At 37.3% G+C, this 27024-nt stretch overlaps 1 long non-coding RNA gene across 5 annotated transcripts in view; it reads left to right on the top strand.

The window, feature by feature from the left end:
* LOC144616030 (uncharacterized) overlaps nt 1-25693 on the top strand; it is a 118891-nt gene extending 93198 nt beyond the window's left edge. For 3 of the 5 annotated variants that reach the window (XR_014137547.1, XR_014137549.1, XR_014137548.1), the window contains one exon: nt 23224-24164. This is a non-coding gene — a long non-coding RNA (uncharacterized LOC144616030). Of the gene's footprint in view, nt 1-23223; nt 24165-25138 lie in introns of those variants that run through there. The other 2 variants (XR_014137546.1, XR_013554884.2) reach the window with 2 other exon arrangements.
* The last annotated feature ends 1331 nt before the right edge of the window (nt 25694-27024 follow it).

Below are 27024 nucleotides of genomic sequence, written 5' to 3'. Positions count from 1 at the left end.
GTAAAAATTCTTGGGAAAATTTACATTTAATTTTTTTATTTTTAAAAATTTAATTTAGTTTTTATTGAATTTTTTTACATTTAATTTTTTAAACAAATGAAATATTGACATGTAACACATAAAAACAGAACAAAAGAACATAATCACAGACCAATATCCCTATTAATGCAAACATCCTCAATAAACAGTGAACTGAGTTCAATGACATAGTTAAAAGATAATGTGCCAGGACCAAATGGGATTAATTCCAGGAATGCCAGGTAGATTTAAAATTATGACATCCATTAATGAAATAATCCTATAAATTGTTTTCTTTTCTTTATTAATTTTAGTGCTATACATATTTTTTGATGCATAAATTCATGACAGTTCATTGTGTACTTTTTATCTTTATAAATTTTATAAATTGTTTAATGCTACGTAATTCCATAAATCCAGTGTTTCCATCCACACCTATTTCATTGGCTCCTTCTTCCATCACTGTTTTGGTTGGATTTTATCATTCAGTAGTATTTTCAGAAGGCTCATGGTTATTATACTCCTCAAATTCTTTACGTTTGAAATTGTTTGCCTTTATAAAATTCTTAATGTTATATGTTATTCCTATGGCAATTTTGTTGAAAGCTTTCCTATATTCTGGTATTAACATTGCTGTGAGTAATTTTAAGGCTGACCCAATTTTCTCCCTTAAAAATGAGTTGACTCTTGCTTTTAGGTCTGAAACTTTGCTATAGAACTATTTGCTGCCCTGAAATCCTCTATGATTTTGCATTTGCTTTAGATTTCCCATACTTTAAAAATAAAATATTTTATAAATAGTTGCAGTAAAATAAACCTGGTTGTATTTGAGAGATCTTCACTGTGAACTTCAAACCTCTACCTTGAAACCTGCTGGTTATGCATGTTCAGTGAGCAGAATTTAGAATGCTGTTAAATCTGAAAGTTGATAGCAATTATTTCATTTATCTTGACCCTTCCTAGACACAACCTAATAGACCCCTTTCAAGGATGCAGGACATGTACTGTTGGAGTACACACAAACGCAAACAGTTAGAATAGGTAACTCCATTGGTATCTGGTGGTAGTGCGTTAAATACTCGCTGCTGCCTCTGCTGGCCATTTGGTGTACTAGGGAGCTGTACTGTGATCTGTGCCATTGCCTTTGAGATATTATAAAGAAACTTCAGGAATAAACATTCTTTGTGCTTGTAGCTCAGAGCAAGAGTAGAGATCCTGCTGGATGAATAGAGATCATTGGCTGCACCCGATAAGGATTCCTAGGACTCAAAGAGAAAGCTGAATGTCCCAGGTCTTTTACATCATGATTTGGCATTTGCTTTCCCTCAGCAGATCTGGGTCCACAGCTACATTCCCAATTGCCATCTTCTTTGTCTCATCCATTCTACCATACCTGCTTTCTGTAAAGGTGGCATGTCTGTCTGGTTCCTTGTTTAGCTGTGTCTCTTTTGCCACTTTGACCTATTGAAGCAGAGTCAGGGATAGTCATCAAGTTTTCTCATATTCCTAGCTTCAAGTAAGAGTCAGTGGCCTGCTTCTTCTTGGTTTTCCACTTACTTTGGAGAGCTCCTTAGGATGCCTGAGATCTGTATAGAAATATGTTCAGAATTTTTTCTTGACTTGGCTTTAATTTGGTAGCTATTTAAAATTTTTTTTAATGTTTTATTTATTACTTAGAGAGAGAGAGTATGAGCTGGGGAGGGGCAGAGAGAGAGGGAGACACAGAATCTGAAGCAGGCTCCAGGCTCTGAGCTGTCAGCACAGCCCAATGCGGGGTTCAAACCTGTGAACTGCGAGATCATGACCTGAGCCAAAGTCAGACGCTTACCTGACTGAGCCACCCAGGTGCCCCATAATTTGGTAGCTATTTTAAATAGATTCTGGGTTGAGGTTGTGGTGTTTTCTAGTATCACCAAAAATTGTTGGTTCTTTCTTTCTGTTTTTAATCTTTGTTGTTTTCTCTAGTTTCAGAGTTAAGTGATGGGAGAAACACCTTTTACCTTTGTTTTAGATTTATCGTGGCCCCCTAGTTGGCCTTTTGGTGGCTAACTACCCCTCTTGGACACAGAGCTAGTTCAGCCTACCACCTTTATTTCCTCTGGATTAATTTTTTTTCTGTCTTTATCTCTAAATTACTCTCATTCTCTCACTAACATATGTACACATACTCATATAATCTCACTCCAGTCTAAGATCAGAGTAGAAAATATTTCTCTCTTAGTATGAGGTAAGTAGTAAATACTTGTAAGTTAACAATGAAGCATTCTGTGATTAGGTGGTGAAATAGAATGAAAGTAAATACATAGCACAAAAATTTTTGCTGAGATTGACTTAAGTAGTGCTTTTTGAACTCCATCAGCTGAAGTAGGCTTTTTCTCATTCTTTAAATCTCTGTTACAGCTGATTACCTTGCAACTTAGATGTTGCCTAAATAAGGAACAGATTCTGGGAGCCTATTTAAATAGATTCACAATATCCTTTAAAGGACAATGAACTATGATTTTTCAAGGTGTTTCTAAAAGAGAGTAGATCCATTTCCATTCAATTGCTCTGATACTGCCATTCAGAAAATATAAATAATAAGAAAAGACATATTGGATCTTTGCTGAATAGCTCTGCATTTTTTATGTGAAATGAATTTTAGAAAAGTACTTTGAAAACTAAAATCATAGGATGCATTCCGGGATAGACCATATTTCACCCAGATCATTTGGAGGATTATGGGCCATTGGAAGGTCATTGGTGTTTATAGTCTGTGAGAAACAGGGAGCGGTTGGAAGGTTCTGTGAGGTGACATGATCTGACCTAACAAGGTCACTATGATTGTTGTGTGGAGAAGGTATTGTGGGTGTAAAAATTGGGAGACCAATTAGGTGGCTACTGAAATAATTTAGGCAAGAAACAATACTGACTTGGACCAGCGTAGTGGCAGGAGGGGTCATAAATGTAAAATTAGAAATATATTTTGAGAGTAAGATTTGCTAATGGACAAGATGTAGGGTGCAAGGAAGAGACAGAAGCTAAGGATGAAACCAAACCTTTTGTTCTGAACAAATGCAGGAGTCGAACTCCAATTATCTGAGATGGGAAAGACTGTAGGAAGAGTTGGTCATGAATAAAATAACAAGAACTCTCTTTCGGACATTTTTTGTCTGAGATGCTTATTAGACATGTGTCCCAAATGGAGATGTCAAGTGGGCAGTTGGGACATAGGGATCTAGAATTCAGTGGAGAAATTAGGACTGAAAATATAATTTGGGTGCCTTCAGCTTATAGATGGTATTCAAAGCTATGAGTCCAGATGAGATCACAACTGACGATTAAATGTGAAAGGGAAGTGAAGAAAGCCTTGAGCACACCCACTTCTACAGTTTGAGAGGTAAGGAGGAACCTTGTGATGAGATGCAGAAAGACAAAAGGAAACCAGGAGAATGGAGAATCCTTCTTCAAGGAGGAAAGGGTGACCAACTGTGTAAAATGCTTGTGATAGGTCAAATAAGACCGGGACAGAATTGCATATTAGACTTAGCAATGTTGAGACCCTTGAAGTCATTGAGAAGAGATGTTTTTATAAATTAATTCTTTACGTGTGTGTGTGTGTGTGTGTTTAAATATAATTTATTGTCAAGTCAGCTAACATGCACTGTATACAGTGTGCTCTTGGCTTCGGGAGTAGTTTCCCATGATTAATCACTTACATGCAATACCCAGTGCTCATCCCAACAAGTGCCCTCCTCAATGTCCATCACCCATTTCCCCCCCGCCCCCCATCAACCGTGTTTGTTCTCTGTATTTAGCAGTCTTATGGTTTGCCTCCCTCTGTTTGAAACTATTTTTCCCCTTCTCTTCCCCCACTGTCTTCTGTTAAGTTTCTCAAATTCTACATATGAATGAAAGCATATGATATCTGTCTTTCTCTGACTTATTTCACTTAGCATAATACCTTCCAATTCCATCCACATTGTTGCAAGTGGCAAGATTCCATTCTTTCTCATTGCCAAGTAGTATTCTATTGTATATATAAACCACATCTTTTTTATCCATTCATCAGTTGATGGACATTTGGGGTTTTAATTAACATCTTCTCTTCCACGAATATCCAAGCATCAAAACGCTGTATCTTCTTTGTTCACCAGAATGTTCATCATTTAGTATAAAAAGCACTTGTAAATATTTATTGAGTGGGTGAATTCACTAGAGATGATCCAAATTTAATCTTTATTTCAGATATGTTTCTGAGCTCCCATGTCATATATTAAACATTTGGTGGGGGAGTGGGAATTCTTCCTTTGGATTTACCAAAGTCTTTGCCAATTATTAAGTGACTACTCTGGACAAAGCTTTGAGCTTGGACTTAGAATTACAAAAGTAAACTAGGTGCAATTATGCTGTTCAAGAATCTTGTTATAACTGGGAAGATAGACAAATAAATGGATATTTGAAATGCCCGTGGATTAATATAGCAGTAAAAGTGAAGGAACTTTGTGAAGATGTAGAAGGAATGCTGAATGGGCCTCGGAGTGAGTGAAGTGGGAGTGTGGGATGGTGAAGACTTCTCAGAGGACACATCTTTGAGCCTAGTGAGTAGGTATCATACAGGTGAGGTCTCTGGAAAAGGCAAACTCCAGAGGAGCATGTGCTTGGTGTGCATGTGAGATGAGCCATTGTCTACAAGTAAACGTATACTTCTTTCTTTGGTTTGAACCCATCCTCCCACATCTGTGCCTCTCAATTCCTCTAACTCTATCTGGACTTTTTTTTTTTAAGTTTATTTATTTATTTTGAGAGAGAGCACTCAAGCAGGGGAAGTGCAGAGAGATAGGGGACAGAGGATCCAAAGCAGTCTCTGTTCTGACAGCAGAGAGCCCAATGAAGGGCTTAAACTCTGGAACCATGAGATCATGACCTGAGCCGAAGTTGGATGCTTAACTGACTGAGCCACACAGGAATCCCTCTATTTAGGCTTTTTATTCTTGGTTTGTTTTGCTTCTTTTCCTCTGTTCTCTCTGTTCTACCTCCTTATTTGTGGCTAACTCCTCTTTCTAGTATAGTGGGTTTTTTTTTCTGATTTCTTATACCAAAACCCATTTCTTCGATTTAACCTTGAGTTGAATCTGATTAACCTCCTCCATGTGCAGTGTCTGATGGGCACTGACCAGATTTCATCTCTTCATTTGTTCTCTTCATTTCAGAGGGGCCCAAAAGTAATACCTTTTCTCTTTTCTCTTTTTTTTTTTTTTAATTTTTTTTTCAACGTTTTTTATTTATTTTTGGGACAGAGAGAGACAGAGCATGAACGGGGGAGGGGCAGAGAGAGAGGGAGACACAGAATCCGAAACAGGCTCCAGGCTCCGAGCCATCAGCCCAGAGCCCGACGCGGGGCTCGAACTCACGGACCGCGAGATCGTGACCTGGCTGAAGTCGGACGCTTAACCGACTGCGCCACCCAGGCGCCCCTCTCTTTTCTCTTCTACAACTTCCTCAGAACTTTGTTCTCCAGTAAAATCTAAACACCTGAAGTTTCCTAAATTTACCATTCTGTTTAATGCATCTGAATGTCTCCTATGTCTACCATGAGCTTCCTCCTCAGCACAACTTCCCCTCCTCTGGTGACTTAAACTCGTGATTATTTTGTAAGATAATTTGCACACCACTTCAGCTGTAATGTATCATCAAAAGATAGGTGAAGTTAGGCTATGGTACCAAATGATATAAAAATCTATGTGACCTAACACAAGTTTATCTCTTGCACTTGTACGATCCTGCACAGATCTGGGGAACAATTTGGGGATGCTGTCCTTTTTGTGCAGGCCCAGCATCCTAAGATCTTTGGTCTTATAGCAACTCCATGTCAACAAATACTTCCATGACCCCTGGGATGGGTATAGAGAGCATAAACAATTGGGCTCTGGCTATTAAATGCTTCTGCCTGGAAGTGACACACGTTGCTGAAATGTTCACATTTCAGTGGCATGTGTCCATGCGTATACTTACAGAGGAATGTGCCCTGAAGGAAAAGAGAACCAGAAATCTTAGTGATTACTAGGAATGTCTACACTGTGGGATATGCTGGTAAATAGAATTTTGAGAACACCAGAGGGAATCCTGCTGCTCTATTACCAGTAAGTTATGTACTGGACAAATTACATTATTTCTCCTTGCCTTTATTCCTTCAGCTATAGGATAGGGATAATAAGATCATCTATTTTTTAATGTTTATTTATTTATTTTGTGAGAGAGAGAGAATGAGAATGAGTGGGGGAGGGGGGCAGAGAGAGAGGGAGAGAGAATCCCAAGCAGGCTCCTCTCTGTCAGTGCAGAGCTCAAGGTGGAGCTAGGTCTCCGAAATGTGAGATTATGACCTGAGCCGAAACCAAGAGTCCATCGCTCAACCGACCAAGCCACCCAGGCACCCCAACATTATACTCTGAAATCTAGCACAGTGCCTGCCATACAGTAGGCACTCAATATATTTCACATGCATGAATGAATAAATGAACAAAGGAATGAGTTTGTCATTTCAGAGCCCTGCACTGGGAACAATAATATTTAGGCTTACAAATGCCTCCTGCTTTTTTCCCGCTAAAGCCCAATCCTTGATATTCTAGCTCCTGAACTGCTTCTGTATAATAGATTGAAAGAATGGAAGCATTCTTGGCCTGAATATTCACGCTGGAAGGTGTGTTTTCCCCACTCAAGAACTCAACTACTTTGCTGTTTGGTGTGGTCCACAAACTAGCAGCCTCAGTATCACCTGGGAACTTGTTAGAAATAGAATTTCAGACCCCACTTACTGATCCAGAATCTGTGTTTTGATCCCAGATGAATTGTATGCATATTAAAATTTGAGAATCACTGCTCTATAACACTAACGTTGCCAGAACAGGCTCATGTGCCTCCCCATGCACATAGCTGAGAGTTAGGGACTAAGAGAAAGCAGTTATCCCATTGTTTTGGTCACCTGTGCTCATTATGCCTGATTTATTACTGAAGAATAGAACTTGCTTTTAACTGATCTAATTAGCAGAACATGTTTAGTATTGGGGAAATCATGGATTTAGAAATTCTTTGTTCAAGAAGTTAAAGGATTTGTCAGTTAACTTAATTAGTGTTAACTGGCTTATTATTTATTTCCTTGTCACTGAACATAAAAAGCAGACCTGAGAGAATGGAGGTAGGAAGTTATGGGAAGTAACAGGTGGCTTTTGTCAGGTGGTTTTATAGCATGCAAAGTTGAGACATTTCTTCTATAAATTAGCTGATCTTAATATTATAGAAGACTTTATATGGGTTTTGCGCTACTTGAGAAAGAGATCAGGCAGCTGGACTTCATGTGTCCATAAAGTGGGAAGTAATCTATCCTGGATAAAGACGTTATTTTTTTTTTAAAGTACTCACAAAGTACATTCCCTGCTGTAAGCATCTTTCATGTGAATGACTGAGAGTGATGTTTGATATCTGTAATGATTCAAGGCAGAGACAGGGCATGTCACAGCTAGTTCACACATGACTGAGGAACAGTAGAGAAGCCAATAGAATCTAGCCAATGGATTCTAGCCAATAGAATCTAGGCATGATTTGGTGCTGCATAGAACTTTCTATTTCAAGAACCATCAAATGACAAATTTTACACAAAGTCATTATTTCATGACCTGCCTTGAAGTTCTATGCAGAAGGAAATCTCCCATCATCCCTCATAATGGGTAATACAGCTCAGCATAGTAAATGTTAGTGCAGGGTTATTTGGGGGGAATTTCTTTTTTATGTGAAAAATAGCCAGAAAATTTTCCATAATTTCAGAATGCTTTTGGTTATAGGAGCTAGTTCAAGATACTTATATGATTATGTATAAATGTGTTTTGGAGTATTTTAATAGCAGACTGTGCCCAAGAATCATCAGGCTAGGTTTGATTTCAAAAATTGCTATCTTATTCTTAGTAATAGCTGTATATTTCTGGCCTGCTGAGATTGCTGTGTTCATTTTGGTTTTCTCACAGATAAAAAAGTTGTTAAAGATTTATTGGATAACATATTCATAAACAAGTGGTAAACATCTGATACTATCACATGAAGAAACACATGCTGATTTTATCATATTTTTGTTACCTCCTTAGCATATTTCATAAAAACTGGATCAAACATAAAAGAAACATTTACCAAGAGATACTGCTGCATCTTTTTAACAATCATAACAAACCGTTTGAATAGCTATTTTAACTTGTTTTGATGGATTAATTGGTACTTATGACAAAAATCTCTTGCATAGTTGATTAGTTTGTAACGTTACCATGAACAATCTATGGAAAACAGCTTTGTGCTATGAGAAAGATCAGAAATTAACAACAAAATAGCTGAATTGAGATATTTTTTCCTTAACGTTTCATATTCAAGTGTTTACCAGAGATATTTCTACACTCTTTTCTCAATGACATGACACTAAATATATATATATGTTTTGTAAAATCAAATGTATCATGTTCACATATAGTCTTTTATATACATTGCCAAATCTATCACAGTGCCTCAAAAGCAAAGTTTATTTTCTCATCTCTGTTGTTATGTGAATAATGTAACACTCAGGTGACTTTAAAACTTGGCAGAAAAAATGAAGCTTTAAAGGCATTTGTCTCGTTAACGACTAAACATCAGTGATAAGTGAGTGAAAAGACCTACCATAGCCAAAACAATTCAAAAAAATAAAGGTGAAGAAAGTTTATTTCCTGATTTGAAAATTTACAATACGGTGGTGTGGTACAGGTGTAAAGATAGATATATAGAAAAATGTAACAGAATTGAGAGTCTAGAAATAAACCCTTCTATTTATGGTTAAATTGACCTTCCACAAAGGTGGCAAGGTGATTCAATGAGAAAAATATAGTTTCTTTCAACAAATTATGCTGGAACAATTGGATATACATGTGTAAAAAGGTGAAATTCTAGGAAAGATGAATTGGGGAAGACCCTTAGACTATACATAAAATTTAATTCAAGTAGCTTAGAGATGTAGGTGTAAAAGCTGAAAAAAATCTTTCAGATGAAAATATAGGAGACGATCTTTGATATCTTGGGTTATGCAAAGATTTCTTGGACATGAACCAAAAGCATGATCCATAAAAGAAAAGAATGGTAAAGTGGACCTCATCAAATTTCCAAACTTTTGTGCTTCAAGAGACATCGTTATGAAAATGAAAAGACAAACCAGAGACAAGGAGAAAGTGTTTGCAAATCATGTATCTGATAAAGGATGTGTATTTGGAATATACGAACAACTCTTATACCTTCAGAATAAAAAGACAAACAGTCCAGATAAAAATAGGCAAAATATTGGATAGACATTTAGCCAGAGAAGATATATGAGTGGCTAACAAGCACATGAAAAGATTATCAATGTCATTAGTCATTAGAGAAATGCAAACTAAAACTATAGTGGGATACCATTTCATGCCCATTAGAATGGTTCTAATAGAAAAGATAGACAACGATTATTGTCAAGATGTAGGGAGTCAGAAAGCCTTTTGCATTGCTGGTGAGAATGTAAAATGATACAGCTAGTTTGAAAACAGACTGGCAGTTTCCTATAAAATTAAACATCAGTTTATCAAACATTCTAGCAATTCCACACCTAGCCATTTACCCTAGATAAATGAAAGCATATATCTATGTTAAAAAATTACACGTAAATGTTCATAACATCATTATTCATAATAGTCAAAGAGTGGAAATAGTGTAAATGCTCTTCACCTGGTGAATAGAGAAAATGTTGTATATCCATACAATGGAGTACTATTTAGCAATCAAAAGGAATGAAATACTGATAATGCTACATGAACCTCATAAACATTATGCGAAGTGAAAAAAGTCGTACTCGCAAATGTGTGACTTTATTTATATAAAATGATCCAGTAAAGGCTAATATATAAAAATACAAATTAGAATACTGGCTGCTTGAGGCATGAGCATGGTATAAAGACAAGGATTTACAGCTAATGCGCATGAGGGTTGTTATTAGTGGGATGAAAGTATTCTAAAATTGGATTATGATGATGGTGTACCCCTCAGTAAATTTACTAAAAATCAGTGAATTGTACACTTAAAATGGGTGAATTATATATATTTTTCATATATATAAGATATATGTGATATATATCATGTATATGTGATATATATGATGTATATGATATCTGATATATATGATATATATGATATATATATATATATATATAATATCTCCATAAATTTGTTGAAAATGGTAAATGAATGATTAAAACAAGTAAAATTTAGGTCTGTATGTCATCTTGCTATCCAGTTGGGTTTATCCTTGTTAGAACTTTCATGTAATCTCAGTATTACTACTCCTGATGGTCCCCAACATCCATCAGAACACATCTCTAGTCACCAACAAACTACCTCTTTATTTGCAGTATACAAACTTGTACCCATTGCAGATTATTCTCTCTGCAGCTAGAAGAGCAATAGAACCTTCCTAAACCACAGCTAATTATCATTTCCAACTGTGTATGGGCCTGAAACGACCTCCCCCCGTAATTATCTCCTACTCATATTTCAGATCCTAGCTGAAATTATGCATCTTTGAGGAATTGTACCTTCTGGATTATTCATATTTGTCTGCCTCCACATTCATAAACCAGTCCTTCAGTTTCACTGACCACCTGCTGTTTAGATTTTTGCTTTGTTTTGGGCATTGATGCCATTTGCCACATTACTTTTAACATAGTAATTCTCTGAAATAGTGTGATAAATGACTGATTAAAATTTGTTAGAAATGTAGCTTTCTATGTCTTATGTATAAGATTCCTGGTAAGTGGCTTAGAAATAAGTAATTTCACAACCTCCAATGATGCTTCCGTGTATGTAGTATGTAGACCACACACTGTTTTCAAGACACAGAGATACATGGCTTAGGATGGAATCTATCAGGGTATTATTTAATGTAACTTTATTTTGGCATATTTTACATATCCTATGATTCACCTATTTAAAGCATACACTTAATTTTTATTAAGTTTACCAAGTTATGCAATCATCACAAAAAATCAGGTTCAGAACATTTCCATCACCCTGATAATATTTTTCATGTCCATTTACTGCTGATCTCCTTTTCTGTTCCATATACCCTACCCTGGGCAACCACCAATCTACTTTCTGTTTCTATATATTTACCTTTCCTGAATATTAAAAAAATGGAATTATGCAATATGTGGTCTCTTCTGTTTGGCTTCTTTCACTTGACAGTTTATTGTTTAAGAAATAAATGCCAGTAGGTGCGCCTGGGTGGCTCAGTCAAACATCCGACTTCAGCTCAGGTCACGATCTCACAGTTTGTGAGTTCGAGCCCCGCGTCGGGCTCTGTGCTGACAGCTCAGAGCCTGGAGCCTGCTTTGGATTCTGTGTCTCCTCCTGTCTCTGCCCCTCCCCTGCTCATGCTCTGTCTCTCTCTCTCTCAATAATAAACATTAAAAAAATTTAAGAACTAAATGCCAGTGATAAGTGAATGAAAAGACAAAACAGCCACATCATGACCTGTATCAGGGACTTGTCCTTGTTATTGCTAAATAGTGTTCCACTGTATGGGTATACTACATTTTGTCTATCCATTTGTCAGTTGATGAACATTTGGGTTGTTTCCAAATTTTTGGCCATTTACAGATGTAAATATTCATGTGCAAATATTTGTGCAGATATATATTTTGTTCTTTTCTTGGGAAGATACCTAAGAGTGGTTATAGTAAATTTATTTAACATTATAAGAAACTAACAAACAGTTTTTAAATTGGCTGTATATTATTTTACATGCCCCTTTCCAATTATCCACATTCTAGCCGACACCTGTCATTGTCTGTCTTGATTATGGTCTTTCTAGTGGGTATATAGTGTCTCATTGTGGTTTTAATCTGCATTCCCCTATTGATTAATAACATTGAGCATCTTTTCTTGGGCTTATCCACCATTCATATATTGTTTTTGGTGAAATGTCTATTTAAATCTTTTGTCCATGTTTTGATTGGGTTGTCTGTTTTGTTGTTGAATTGTAAGAGTTCTTTGTACATTCTGGGTACATGTTCCTTATCAGATATGTGTTTTGCAAATATTTTCTTCCTGTCTATGGCTTGTGGTTTTATTTTATTAATGGTGTATTTTGAAGTACAAGACTTTTGAGGAAGTCCAATTTATTAAGTTTTTTAATGTACCATGATTTCAGTGCTGTATTTAAGGAATCTTTACCTGACCCATATCTCAAATATTTTCTCTTATGTTATCCTCTAAAATTTTTGTGTGAGAGTTAAGGTCTGAGTATTGCACTGTTGGTGGGAATGCAAACTGGTGCAGCTGCTTTGGAAAACAGTGTGGAGGTCTGAGCTCATTTTCTTGGCATGTCCTTTTCCACTTGTCCAAGAATCATTTGTTTAAAAAGCAAATAGATTTTATATATAAAAAAGAATATATCGGGGCACCTGGGTGGCTCAGTCGGTTAAGCATCTGACTTTGGCTCAGGTCATGATCTTGTGGTTTGTGAGTTCGAGCCCCGCGTCGGGCTCTGTGCTGACAGCTCAGAGCCTGAAGCCTGGAGCCTGGAGCCTGCTTCGGATTCTGTGTCTCCCTCTCTCTCTGCCCCTCCCCTGCTCATGCTCTGTCTCTGTCTCAAAAATAAATAATACATGAAAAAAATTATATATAAAAAGAAAAGAATATATCCGTCCTTATGCCTATACCACATTGTCTTGGTAACTATACTTTTATATTAACCTTTGAAGTTAGGAAGTTAGGCTTCCTAATTTGCTCTTCTTTTCAAAATTGTTTTGGCTCTTTAGGTCTTTTGTAATCCCATATATATTTTAGGCCAATGGGAAAATCCTACATACTACACATTTCTCATAAATTTTTGCAAAAAAAAAAAAAAAAAAAAAGACTTACTGGAATTTTAATAGGTGTTGTGCTGAATATATAGCTTGTGTTGATAAATCTCAGGGAAATTTTCCATCTTAAAACTAATGTGTATTCCAATTTAAGTAGATGGAATGTCTTTCTAATCATTTAGAAATTAATTTCCCTCAATAATGTTTATAATTTTTAGTGTATAAGCCTTCCACTACTTTTGTAAATTTATTCCTATGTATTATATATTTTTATTTTATTTTTTTAATATGAAATTTATTGTCAAATTGGTTTCCATACAACACCCAGTGCTCATCCCAGCAGGTGCCCTCCTCAACACCCATCACCCACCCTTCCCTCCCTCCCACTCCCATCAACCCTCAGTTTTTTCAGTTTTTAAGAGTCTCTTATGTTTTGGCTCCCTCCCTCTCTTTTTTTTTTTTCCTTTTTTTTTCCCCTTCCCCTCCCCCATGAGAAATTTCTGGTAAGTTTGTCAGGATCCACATAAGAGTGAAAACATGTGGTATCTGTCTTTCTCTGTATGACTTATTTCATTTAGCGTAACACTCTCCAGTTCCATCCATGTTGCTACAAAAGGCCAGATTTCATTCTTTCTCATTGCCACGTAGTATTCCATGGTGTATATAAACCACACTTTCTTTATCCATTCATAATTTGATGGACATTTAGGCTCTTTCCATAATTTGGCTATTGTTGAAAGTGCTGCTGTAAACATTGGGGTACAAGTGCTCCTATGCATCAGTACTCCTGTATCCCTTGGGTAAATTCCTAACAGTGCTATTGCTGGGTCCTAGGGTAGATCTATTTTTAATTTTTTGAAGAACCTCCACACTGTTTTCCAAAGCGGCTGCACCAGTTTGCATTCCCACCAACAGTGCAATACAAATCAAAACCACACTCAGATACCACCTCACGCCAGTCAGAGTGGCTAAAATGAACAAATCAGGAGACTATAGTTGCTGGTGAGGATGTGTATTATATATTTTTAAAATCTCACCCAAGTATTTGAGACCTATCATGATCAAAGATGATTTTAAAACTGTATATTCAGATACTAGCAGTGTTTATGTCTGACAATGTAATAACAAGTGTAACTTTATTTTTAAATGCTTGTCCATATTTTCCAAATTTTCCAGAAGGTTCATAAATCTCTTTTTAAGTTGGTGATGTCCCAAAACATAGTAAATCATCAATATAAGAAAAATATATATGAGATGGAAAACCTTAACAATAATAATTAAAGCTGTTGTGTACTATACTGTCACCATATACCAGGAGTTTTCCCTAAGAACTTTACATGTATCCCCTCATTTAATTTTCTCAATAGATTCATGAATTATGTCTACTTTAATGCCTATTTTATTGATATGGAAACTGAATCAAAAAGTAGTTAAGTTACTTGCCCAAGGTCTCAAGGCTTACAAATGGCAGACTAGTAGTTTGAACTGGCTCTAGATCCCATGCTCTTAACCACTGAATATTGGAATAAAATCCATCAACATATAAATAATAAATACCTCTGTGTAGGTTAAGATAGATATTTTTAAATAAAATGTTATTTTGAAATTTCTAAATGAGTGTTAATGTTTTTACAATTAGAAAACAAACATTTGCAAGTGGCATAAAATAATTCAGTGGTGGACTCTACCGCATAGGATACTTTTGCTTTCCTGATAGATCATTCTGAGACTCATTCACCAGTGGTTGACCTAATAAGTAAAAACATTTTATCTTTCTCTATGAAATGCCTATTCTGTTACTGTAATCGAAATTTTACACTTAAATCTTATATTACTTTATCCTTCAGGCCAATCCAGTAGCAATTTCAGTAGTGTAACAAAAAGAAGTGCATGTTCACATATTCAGATAAATATAATATAAATAAGGAAAGCAAAGGGAATACAGATATTTTTAAAAGGTTATTAAAAAAAAGACATACAATGTATTTTCTTTCACTCATGCATCATTAAATGGATCCCTATGTAATGTTTAAACTGACATTTCCACTCAGGTTTCTTCTGTTTTTGTGTCTTATTAGTGAATAGACTTTTTAATGTCCCAAAGTCATAAGGTCATTAGAGAAACCTTGTATACTATAATTAAAAATTGCTATCTTTTTAGCTGTTTTGCTCAGCAAAGGCATAGGGCACAGTGTCTTTTAGAAACATTGCTCCTGAGATGGGAATAAAAGATTTTGACCTTTTAGTGCAGCATTCATGAGTTGGAAGAACTTCATTTATTTTAGGTAAAGAGCAAATGGAGCATTGCCTATTTTTAGTAATTCAAGAAGGACTGGAGTCACCTACAACTTGCCAGTCAATAGTCTTTTCTAATGTTATCCATTTAGGAAAGTATGGTACTTGTCTTTACAACATCAGTGGCTCTTAGCTAGCAATTTGAACACATACACACACACGCACACAACCATATGACTATAGTCTAGTTACTGATGAACTATAGTCATAAAGAACACGACCCTTATGTGTGAAAGCCTTCTTCCTCTTCCAACAGACAGGACGTATTCTTCAAAACTGAGAAGTCATTTAAAAATTGACTCTTAAATGTAAAATAATTAGAGCTCTGAGACTCCATCTAGTTCAATGTTTAAATGTGAAAAAAATGGCATAAGGTCTATTTGATATTAAATTAACTCTATAAACACAATAATATTGACTGACCCAGCTTGCTCACACATAAAATTAAGTACATGGATAATCTCTGCACATACTTTCATTTTAAAAGAAAAAATTCAGGTGATAATTAAAAACTGGAAAGAAAAGGTATGGTCAATTTCACTTTAGTCACTAAGTCACATTTTAAAGCCATATGTAAGTGCTTGGAAAGCTAAGTTCACAAAGTAAAGTTTGTTTAGACCATATGGAATTATGAACATCTAAAAGTTATGTAAGTTCATTGAATTGTCCTGAGCCTATATAGTTGGAGAAGAAGCAAATCCTACTATGGCAAGTTTAGTTACTAGGATTCACCACTGCCACTCTAAACAATCGATACAAATTGCTGCATAATTGGCCCAGCTGTGATAATCCATTGATCATGATGACAAGCTGCAGAGGACCAAAGCCATTGATTTTACCTGCTGTGGCATACTTTGTTAACCATGTACAGACCTGGATGGAAATACTGGGGAATAGAGAGTCCACCATGTGGTTTGCTTCTGCATTGAAAAAGACTGTGGCGGGGCGCCTGGGTGGCTCAGTCGGTTGGGCGTCTGACTTCGGCTCAGGTCACGATCTCGCGGTCCGTGAGTTCGAGCCCCGCGTTGGGCTCTGGGATGATGGCTCAGAGCCTGGAGCCTGCTTCCGATTCTGTGTCTCCCTCTCTCTCTGCCCCTCCCCCGTTCATGCTCTGTCTCTCTCTGTCTCAAAAATAAATAAAACGTTTAAAAAAAAAAAAAAAAAGAAAGACTGTGGCTAACAATTAAAAAGGGAATTCAAAACAAATAGAAATGTCTGTTTTTGAGGGTTGGAAAAAACATGGGGCGGGCTTGGGATTTGAGCTACGTGAGGGGCCCAAATTTCCTATTATTGCTGGTTAGAAGGACAAAATCAATTAGCACCTCTCCTAGTCAGGACCCCCTTAAAAGAAAAAAGAATGACTGAGGGATGGCAGTGATAGAGGGGGAGACAATGTGTTGATTTTAAAAACAGCATGGAAAGAGAAATTCTGAGTGATATTAATAACTTGTGAAAATTATGTAATTTCAGAAGGCTAACCTGGGAGCAATCCAAAATTTATTTTTAGAATCAGATGTGTCAGACACATTTACACAAAACCAATTTCCTAACTCATCAAAGATAGAAACCTTGGAACTAGATGCTGCATACCTAATCTACAAATATATATATATATATATATATATATATATATATATATATATATATATAATAGTTATTTTAGAATAAATCCCTGTTTCACTGATGGCACAAGTAGCAATTTAACAAAAATCCCACACAGAATAAAACATACTGGGATGCCTGGGTGGCTCAGTCAGTTAAGTGTCTGACTTCAGCTCAGGTCATGATCTTCTGGTTCATGAGTTCGAGCCCCAAGTTGGGCTCTGTGCTGACAGCTCAGAGCCTGGAGGCTGCTTTGGATTCTGTCTCCCTCTCTCTCTGCCCTCTTCCACTCACTCTGTCTCTGTCTCTCAAAAATAAACATTAAAAAATTTAAAAAAAATAAAACATGCTATATTCGACTTGATATAAACTATGTACAAGATGAAGAATAAAATCCTGTAATGGAGCAGCTGTTAGGGAGACTTTACATAGGACAAAGCTGACATTTCCTATGAGCTCTTTTTAAATTCTGCTATGACCAGTATAGAAAGGTCATGGAGTAGTGAGGGTAGATGTGATCTTTATGTGATTCACTGATAGAAAAAAAAATCTTTTTGAAATCCAATTATATACAGAAAGAAACAGCATAATTCATTTTGTACTAGATTCTTCAGAAAAATTGTAAGTTCAGATATAAAGTCTCCAGCCAAGTAGTTTGGAAGAGAAGAGATCAGCTAATTAGGGTAAATCTAGTTAACTGAGGAAGACTGATCAGCATAATTAATATTGTTTGGGGGATGAAAGGAAATATTTGGATTAGAAAAAGTATTCTGTCTTATGGAATGAATGCATCTCAGGAATAAAAGGCACAGCATAGGGAATATAGTCGGTGATATTGTAATAGCACTGCATGGTGACAGCTGGTAGCTACACTTGTCGTGAACATAATGTGCAGAGATGTTGAATCACTACATCATACACCAGAAACTATTGTAACAGTGTGTGTCAGCTATACTCAAATAAAATAACAAAATCAAATTACAAAACAAAAAAGAAAACAGAGGAATAAGAAAGAAGAGAACAGTGTACTATCTTGTACATGTACCTGAATTAAAAGGAAGATTCAAGATATTATTTACTTCCCAGATATGAACTTGATAAATATTAATATTATTTTTGGCACATTTGAAAGAGATGATATAGACCTCTTTGAAAATTTGGATTCTATTTTGCAGTCTATTTAGATTGATGCCCTTAAATATTGTTAATTGTTATATCATGAGATTTGACTCAACGTGTCCAAGTCGACTGCGTTGGGATTGGGTAGATTCGTAGTACCCTCTCTGGAGCAGGCACTGTGAAGAAAACAGCAGTAGGAGCAGGAAACAGTTCAATCTAGGAAGCAAAAAACCTCATGTAAAGAGTATGACAAGGAGAAGCAGATAACAGTACCCCAGGAAAGTAGTTCATATTGGAGGCGAGTTTTAATACCAAAAAATGGGGGAGGGGACAATATATGTCTAATAGTTGGTGAGGGACAATTGAGGAGGGGTCAGTATACGGACATGTTGCAACAAGACTGGCAGGTTTGCATCAGGAAATCCCATCAGCAGGTAGCAGAAGTCCAATCACAGAAAGCCCCCCCCCCCCAAGAGGACTGTGGGGGGTACGACAGACTTGCTTTCCCCAAAATCGATTCCCACCTCTTTCTGCTGTGGCTTCCTATACTGCAGAGGCTAGTGAGCTAAATCTACATTTCCCACATTTCGGGACATGATTTATGTTCTGTCAACCAGATGCCTTTACATAAGACTTAAATCCAGAACTAAAGTAAGAGTGGAGGGAAACATGACATGAGCCTCCTATTTTTGCTGGTGCAGATTGAAGTGCAAGTGCTTTGATCTTGAGCTAGCAGCTGTCACCACGACTTCTTGATTCATCAGGCCACTTCTTGATTATGGCCAGGGCAGCAGCAGTTCTGCTCAGGACTTAAGTTTCCTCTCCTGGAAGATCAGACTAAAGTCTCTTCAGTTTATAAACAATTTGAGAAGCCACTTAATACCCAATAAAACAAATTTCTTTCTGCTGGCATGGTCTAGAGTAGGTTTTATTCTCTATAACTGAACCCTCACAGGCTGTTGTGGTTGCAAGCAACTGGCTCTCAAGGAGTGAAATTCTGAGATTAGTTAGCTCTCTGGTTTGAACTGAAGGCGGCTAAGAATCTGTTGGTATCATAAAATAGACACTGGTATGGACTGGTGATGTAGTACCTCATCACCTGGGGTTGTTCAGAATAAGAAGCCTATCAATGACAATGTTCTGGTGGCTTAAGAGATGCTGGTAATTATGCGAGGATTAAGGAATGCAGGGAGGGTTGTGAGTGAACCCTAGCGCATTTATCAGGATGAATGGGGCCAAGAAAACTGAGATATGGAATGTGGTAGATTCATATGTCCCTGAGTACCTTAAAAGCCCATATTCCATCAAATGTTCCTTGAAAGCAAAAGCAAACTTGTTTCCTGTTTTAGGAGGCTGTTCTTTTCTTGCCAGAGGGCCACGTGATGACTTCACTGGAGGGAGTTAAGTTAGCAGAAGTTGTCAGCTCTCTGTGTGTCTATACCCCAACATTGCCTTAGAGGCATATAGAATAAATCCCGGCATGCGAGTGTGGTGGCAAATACAAAGTCAAAGCTGGAGGGAAAAGATTTATACAACAAAAAGAATCACAAGATTTTGCTCAGTTGCAATGGCAAAAACCTGCAATATGTGTGGGAATGGATTCCAAGGGTGTCAGACCAAGAAGAGAGAAGAGTAATTTTAGATTGGGTTGGTTATTTTGCATTGGGTGCACTTGCCAGGGATTCCATGTTCAATATGCTCACTTGAGTAGCTCAGAATGTTTGACAGAATTGTTGGTATGGTGGTAGCCAATGTATAAGCTATGTTACCAGAAATTTCTTGGGATAATGTAGAGAAATTGATGGAAAGATAAAGAAATATTAGGGTATGTTTATGATATACAAATCACTCATCTACATTTAGTTATGTCTCATGAGACAGACTACAGGGCACTTTTCTACAGTGAGGCACTGTGTTAATAAAGAAACACCTTAAAAATCATCAGAGTGGCTGTTCTCTGCAGGCCAGACCAGACCATAGGAGTTGCTGCTAAAGGATAGGGCTCCTGACTTTTCTGGGGTTGATGGGGTCCCAGGCAGCAAAGTGCAGGGGATGCTACAATGACAGACCCAAGACAGAGGCAGATGGATGTGGTTCCCCTAATAGGTAGCTAGAGAGATATCACAGGGTCTGACTGCCAGGGATAGGAATGTGCAGGACCGTTATCATGCTCCTTGATCTGCATAAACTGAAACTAAAAAAAAAGCTAAATTCTAGGTGACCTGAGTAACTGTAATTATGAGTTATAGCCCTTTTGCAGTTCATAGACCGAAGCCCAGAAATGAATGAGCAAGTATCCCACAATAGTGCCATGAGCACTGTTCCTGGTCTTCCCCTGAAAAGGACCTGCAGCCACCTCTCAGGAAAATGGCTTTGCCTGGGAGAAAGGAGCCACCCAGACCTTTGCAGGATTATTGACATGGGCTCGAGCTAATGTTGATTCCAGAATGCTGTTGTGGCCCACTACACAGAGGAGGCTTACTGAAGTTCAGAGAGTATCAGTGGATATTTGGTCTGGGTTCCTTTCACAGTGAGTCAACAGGGACCTACTGGTGAATCATTCCATAGCTACTTTCCTGGTTTTCATAGGTATAGCTGGAACAGACTTGTCAACATCTACATGTTGGCTTCCTGGCCCATGGAGTGAAGGCTCCGGACAGGCAAAAGGAAGCCTCTGTGCCAAGGTGTTGCCATAATAGTCAACCTAAAAAAATGCCATGCAGCTGGAGGGGTTGTAGAGATGAATGTTACTATCAAACGCTTGAGGAAGGTAGGAATAATAATTTCTGTTACATTTCCCAGTTACCCCCATCCTCATTAAGCTCTCCTGCCTGACCAGTGAGAAGATGGATGGGTTTGGGGAACAATATTAATGGATTATCAGAAACTTAATGAGAAGGTGATTCCAAGTGGGGCTGCTGTTTTATATGTGGTTTATTTTCTGCAGTCAACACAGACTCTGATTCTTGATATGGAACTGTTAAGTTGGCAAATTCTTTTCCTAGATTAAATACCCCAATAAGGAGAGACCACAAAAACAGTTTCCTTTAAATAGCAGGGACAGCAATGGACTGAGGACTATATCAACTCTCTGGCTCTGTAGTAATTTAGTTCAGGGATTGGCAAACTATTCCTAGAAAGGGTCAAATAGTAAATATATTAGGCTTTGTATGCCACATATGGTCTCTAATGCATATTCTTTTTCCTCTTTCTTTTTAAAAACAAACCTAACAAATAAAAATCATTCTTGGCTTGCAAGCTTTACAGAAACAGGCTGCAGGGCAGATGTGGCCTCTAAGCCATAGTTTGCTGCCTTCTCGTTTGGCTCATGGGTTTGTTAAGCACTTCACCTATCCCCAGGATATCATGCTGCTCCATTACATGGATACCATGTCTATAATTATGGACCCAGTGAACAGAGAGTAGACCTGGATGTCCTGGTAAGATATATTGATGTCAAAAATGAAAGCTAAATCCAATAAATTTCAGTGACCCATTTTTAAGACATAGAGTCAATTTTTCAAAAAGTTGTTTTTAATTCTGGGTTTTAGAAACAAGAAAAATCCAAGTCAGGAAAATTGTATACAGGTTCTGAGAAGGATGAACAGTAAAGTGTGTCTTGAAGCTGGTCCCTCCAGTGGGGGATGGCTGTCCTCAGATCCTTCCCACCAAGGGCCTTTGGACCTGAGAAATGACTGAGCCCATGCCAGGGTGTCAAATGGCTCCAAACATAAGGAGAGAGAGAAACAGTGGCTGAGAACCAGGGGACCTGATAAAGTAGGTCCTTGCAATATCGATTTTGAGCCTTTTATTTTATACCACTAAGCCATTTTGAATGGGGGTATTGTCTGACATTGAGATAGAAGAAAGTCAAAATTTGACTTTAATTTTATTTGTCAAATTGCTAGAAAAAATCCTATCTATAGGTAATATAAAAATAACCGTGTTCCAAGGGAATTTTAAAGAAAGAAACATTTAGAGATTGCTGAAAACCATGTAATTGTGTAATTGTGCAAGCAAAGATGACTTTTTAAATTCATTTTTAAGAATGGTTTAAATTGGTTTGTGTATAATAAAAAGTTAGCCTTTCATCAATACTTGTGTAAATAAACTGCAGCATCCATGGAATGTAGATTATCAAAGGACAATCAAGCTGTGGTTTACTATTTCACATAGTATGCTTTCTCTTTTGCAAGTAATATAAGCCACAACTGCATGCTTTATTATAAAAAGCTGAACAAAAACTGGCCAGTGTTTTCCTTATTTTAGAAAGACAAGGCTCAACAATGAATCACATATTAGGAATTTGACCTGGACAGCAATAGATTCAACTTTCGTGTTGCCATGTTGGCTTAACCCCATCTGTAAAGTGTGTCTGTAGTGATGACAAGTACTGAACCTCTTTCTTTGATTTAATGATCTTTAGCAGAAACCTATTTAACTGTATGTGTATATGTTTTCATCAAATGCTGTTTTCTTATGTATCTGAATGTGCATATTTGTTTCACTATGGACTTTTACTAGACTGGTGCCCAATATCTCTCTCAATCTGAAATGCTCAGTTACCTCCTCTCAGAAATAATCCTGCAATGCCCTTTATACTCTATAGAGAACTATGGACACCTGATCTAATGTAACCTGATGGTTAGCCTAAGCATATATTGGTCAGCAATACATGAGGTAGCCTGCTACAAGAGGCTCTCTTCTTAATAGGAGATAGATGAATTGCCCCAATCTGTTATCCAGTCAATTGCTATCCTTTGCAATCTGGACTAATGAGAATACAGAAGATAATTCAATTAGTGGTAGGAGGAGAAAGGGGAACTTCCAAAAAGAACCATAGACAATGAAACTTACTGAGAAATATTAATGATCAAAGAGACGATTCAGAAGAAAGACTGTGGTTCTGGTGGCAGTGTCCACCAAGTTTTCTTCATTCCTCCATTTATAGCTGTCCAGTAAAAGGTGACCAGGACCCCAGTAGCAGCAATGCCAGTGGCTTCTCTGGCAGAAAAAAAAATGAGAGAAACAGAGAGGAAACCCACAAGACAGGTCAACACCGCACATTTCTAGTATTTCATGTCTGCCCAGGGTACTTCTGTTTTTTGTAAATATCATCCAGATGTGTATGGCTTTTCCAGTCTTTGAGGATCATACCTACAACGAACAGTTATGAATCATTGGAGCTTGTATCCCATTTGATTTTTGGAAGTCCAGCATTTTTTTTTTGATCCAAAGAATGCTTATATATCCTACAAATTCTTCAGGTTTGGAGAGTCCTCTCAACCAATTAACTTTCTGATTCTAACTCCAGGCTGGCTTTTCCATGTTGTTGCTGTCCTCCTGATCCACTCTGGGAGAGAACAAAGTCACCAATGCTCAGTGAAGATCCTGCTACTCGGTTTAACTACATTTCTCAGATGAATGGTGGGTACAAAAAGGAATAACAATGGAGGAGGACAAACAAAAAAAAGATGACTTCTTAGGACTTCTAAGGTATAAAGGCCTCATCCTTCTATAAGGTAGCTGGGATGTGGGGATAGAGACATAATGGGGTGGAGAGGAGATGCTACTTAGTCTGCCCACATGATGCATTTGGCATCTTTGAAAGAGAAGTGCCTTTGATCACGGGATCCCTGCCTGGAGTTCAGTTGCCCCACAATCTTCTGAGATCCAGCAAGAAAAAGATCTATTTTCTCTCTCACCCACCACTCCTAACCCCCAGTTCAAAGCCCCCCTCCAGGAAACATAATCATCTTCAGAGACTTTATTAGGGCCTAGAATGAAGACAACTTTTTTTTGTTGTTATGTAGAGCTATTTTTCTTCCTCACTATTTTGAACATCCCATTGTAGAATAATATTCTTTTTGGCTTTACCATTACAAAAACCCAGCAAAGGACTTTTTCCCCCAAAATGAAAAGTAATCTGACCACAAGGTTCATATTCATCCTCCATTTGGAGAACTTGATAAAAGGTTCACAGTATTAAAGTAGTGGTGTTTACCTGCTCCCTGCTTCCACTCACTTCTGAGTTACCCCCTTTTATCAAGGTTTTTTTTTTTTTTTAAATGACCCAGAAATAGCACTGCTAGGGATTTACCCAAGGGATACAGGAGTGCTGATGCATAGGGGCACTTGTACCGCAATGTTTATAGCAGCACTTTCAACAAGAGGCAAACTATGGAAAGAGCCTAAATATCCATCAACTGATGAATGGATAAAGAAATTGTGGTTTATATACACAATGGAATACTACGTGGCAATGAGAAAGAATGAAATCTGGCCTTTTGTAGCAACATGGATGGAATTGGAGAGTGTTACGCTAAGTGAAATAAGTCATACAGAGATAGCATATGTTTTCACTCTTATGTGGATCCTGAGAAACTTACCAGAAATTTCTCATGGGGGAGGGGAAGGAAAAAAAGGTTAGAGAGGGAGGGAGCCAAAACATAAGAGACTCTTAGAAACTGAGAACAAACTGAGGGTTGATGGATGGCGGGAGGGAGTGGAGGGTGGGTGATGGGTATTGAGGAGGGCACCTGTTGGGATGAGCACTGGGTGTTGTATGGAAACCAATTTGACAATAAATTTCATATTAAACGAAATCAAAAAGAAAAAAAAATAAAAAATAAAAAAAATACTCAAATCTACTCCCAGCTATAGCTTTTGGTTACAAAACCAGAAAAGGCTAACTTAGGGAGATTTTTAACATAAAATGAGTGACTCATTTGTTTTCTTTATAACTTTCATGAAGCTGAAATTCAGTCCTATAAAATGTTACTTCATTTTAGACCAAATAAAATGGTTGTCTTTGGTTGTCTTTTCACATTGATGAATTTTCTCACCCATTTCCTAAGGTTTCAAATGATCTTATTTGCCCATAAGTGCAGTATTTCAAAGGAAGAACATTTTTGAGCTATCTATAATGATTTCTCCACTTTCACCTTAGAGAATATTACAATGCATTCTGCACAAAAAGCTTACATTCTATTTACAAAGAAGAAAATCTGTAACTTCCTATTTATCTGGATATGTTGTAGAAAGTAATATACCATTATATATTAAAAAGAAAAGTTACTCTGAAATTTCAAGTCTTCAAAAATGTACACATGCATGTACATTACCATACTCATTCATCTATTTGTATAACATAGGATAATATTTTTGAAATAACACAGATGAATTTTCTCTTCATTTTCTCTTCAATTATTTCTCTGTGTTTTCTCCAGAATTATTGTCCCAAGAAAGAGGAGCACGATTGCCACCAGAGAAAGAGGAGGATATGATATAGAAGCCATGGTGCACAGGATAGGGAAGTGGAAAACTGGGAGGGGAGAAAGGACAGGAAATGAGAAAAGGGCAGGAAAATGTATGTGCTTGTCTTTCTTCCTCCTTAGAGGTTAATCTGCAAGGGAGAGAAAGTAGATATACTGAAATACATTCTGAAGTGCCTCAAACGTGGCACATCACAGAGAAGTTCTACACTCAGCCTGGGGTAGCATGTTAGAGAGCATTGACAGAAGAAGGTTCTAGATGGATGGGCCATGATATCCCATGATCTTCATGTGCCAAGGGGAGGTCCAAATTTCCTGATGACCCCGCGAGGAATGCAGAAGTGCTGAGAAAATCCTGGGTCTGAAGATGCCTCAGGACCAAGTGAACCCCCCCGCTCCTGACAGAAGGTCCAAAAGAGGTAAAGTAGATCCTAAGAACTCACAGATTTTTCAGCAAGTGAAATGAGAGGTTCAGGTTGGATATAATTTGACTTAAAAATAGGTAAATGCAAAATTCCCTAAGCCTTAAATTCTCAGTTTTCTGGAACCTTAACATCTGTTACATAAAGTTAAGTAAAACATGGTTTGTACTTTTAGGTGGAGCTTGTGACCCAGTGAAGGAGACACATGTGTCAACAAATCCAGTGCAGTAAATGATACAACTGAGGCAGGTTCGCAGTGTGGAGGAAACATAGAACAAGATTAAATGGTTGGTCTTCTCAGGGTAGACGATGTTCTAATCAGACCCTGAAAGATGAGAGTTTTCATAGGTAGACTTCACTTGTCCCTGTGCTGAGGTGTCTCCCTGTGGAATTCTTGCCATTTATGTTTCCTGAAATCTCTCATATCAAACATCACCTACTTCATGAAAATTTTTCTTATCCTTCCCACCAGATTTGATTTCTCCTGTTTCCTAATTTTCATGGCACTCTTGACTTAGTATCTGGGAAATTCTCTGGAAAATTCTCTCAGATGGGAGAGACCTTAGCCAGATTCTTCAGAACTGTGTTCATTTTCATGGTTGCTGATCAATAGCTCTGTAACAAATGTCTAGTCATAGGTAATGTGAAATAGCTAGCCTAGAACATATAAATTAGTTTTCACAGTGAAGCTGATTTTGCCTCTTCCATGTCCATCTTCTTTAGTCTTGGCAAGGGGAGATTTGATGATAAATAAGTTGTGAAAAATAGATTCCAGCTCATGTCCTGTCCTTACAGTGTCTCAGAGGATTTTCATGGTTACTTTGTGAGGTAGGTACTATTATCCCCATTTTATAGATGAGGAAGAAGAAACTCAAAAATTTTAAGGCACTTGTCAAAGATCACACAGGTGATAAATGGGAGCACTAAGATGAAATCGAATTTGTCTGATCCTGAAGCACAAATTGTATCTTGATGAACAAATGACATCTTAATGGAGAGCATTTCCAGAGATTACAGGTTTTACTGGGAGATACAGTTAGACACAATTCTGACTTGCTTTGGTGATCAAAATTGGTTTATTCCAGCCTAAATCAGGTCACTAGGAGATGGTAAAACTTGATTATTCCATGGAAAAGAGACCTACCATGGTAAATTGTCAGGAAGATTGTATGTACAGAAATTTTTGAAAACAAGGTGAGAGGGATATATTTTTCTGTTTAAGTGTGGAACGAGACACCAATGAACAAAATGTAACAAAATATTCAGGTAGTGGGCTTAGCTCTGGAAAGTACAGGCTGCTCCAATCAGTGCCACTGATTACCACAAACATTTCTTACAAATGTGTCTGATATGTAAGTTTCTCCTTCATTTTATGCCACTAGTGACATTATTAAGTAATAAAATGTTTGGTTGAAAATG

Source organism: Panthera onca, chromosome B1, assembly GCF_046562875.1.
Source record: "Panthera onca isolate mPanOnc1 chromosome B1, mPanOnc1 haplotype 2, whole genome shotgun sequence".
Taxonomy (NCBI): domain Eukaryota; kingdom Metazoa; phylum Chordata; class Mammalia; order Carnivora; family Felidae; genus Panthera; species Panthera onca.
This window is presented reverse-complemented; position numbering and strand designations above follow the sequence as displayed.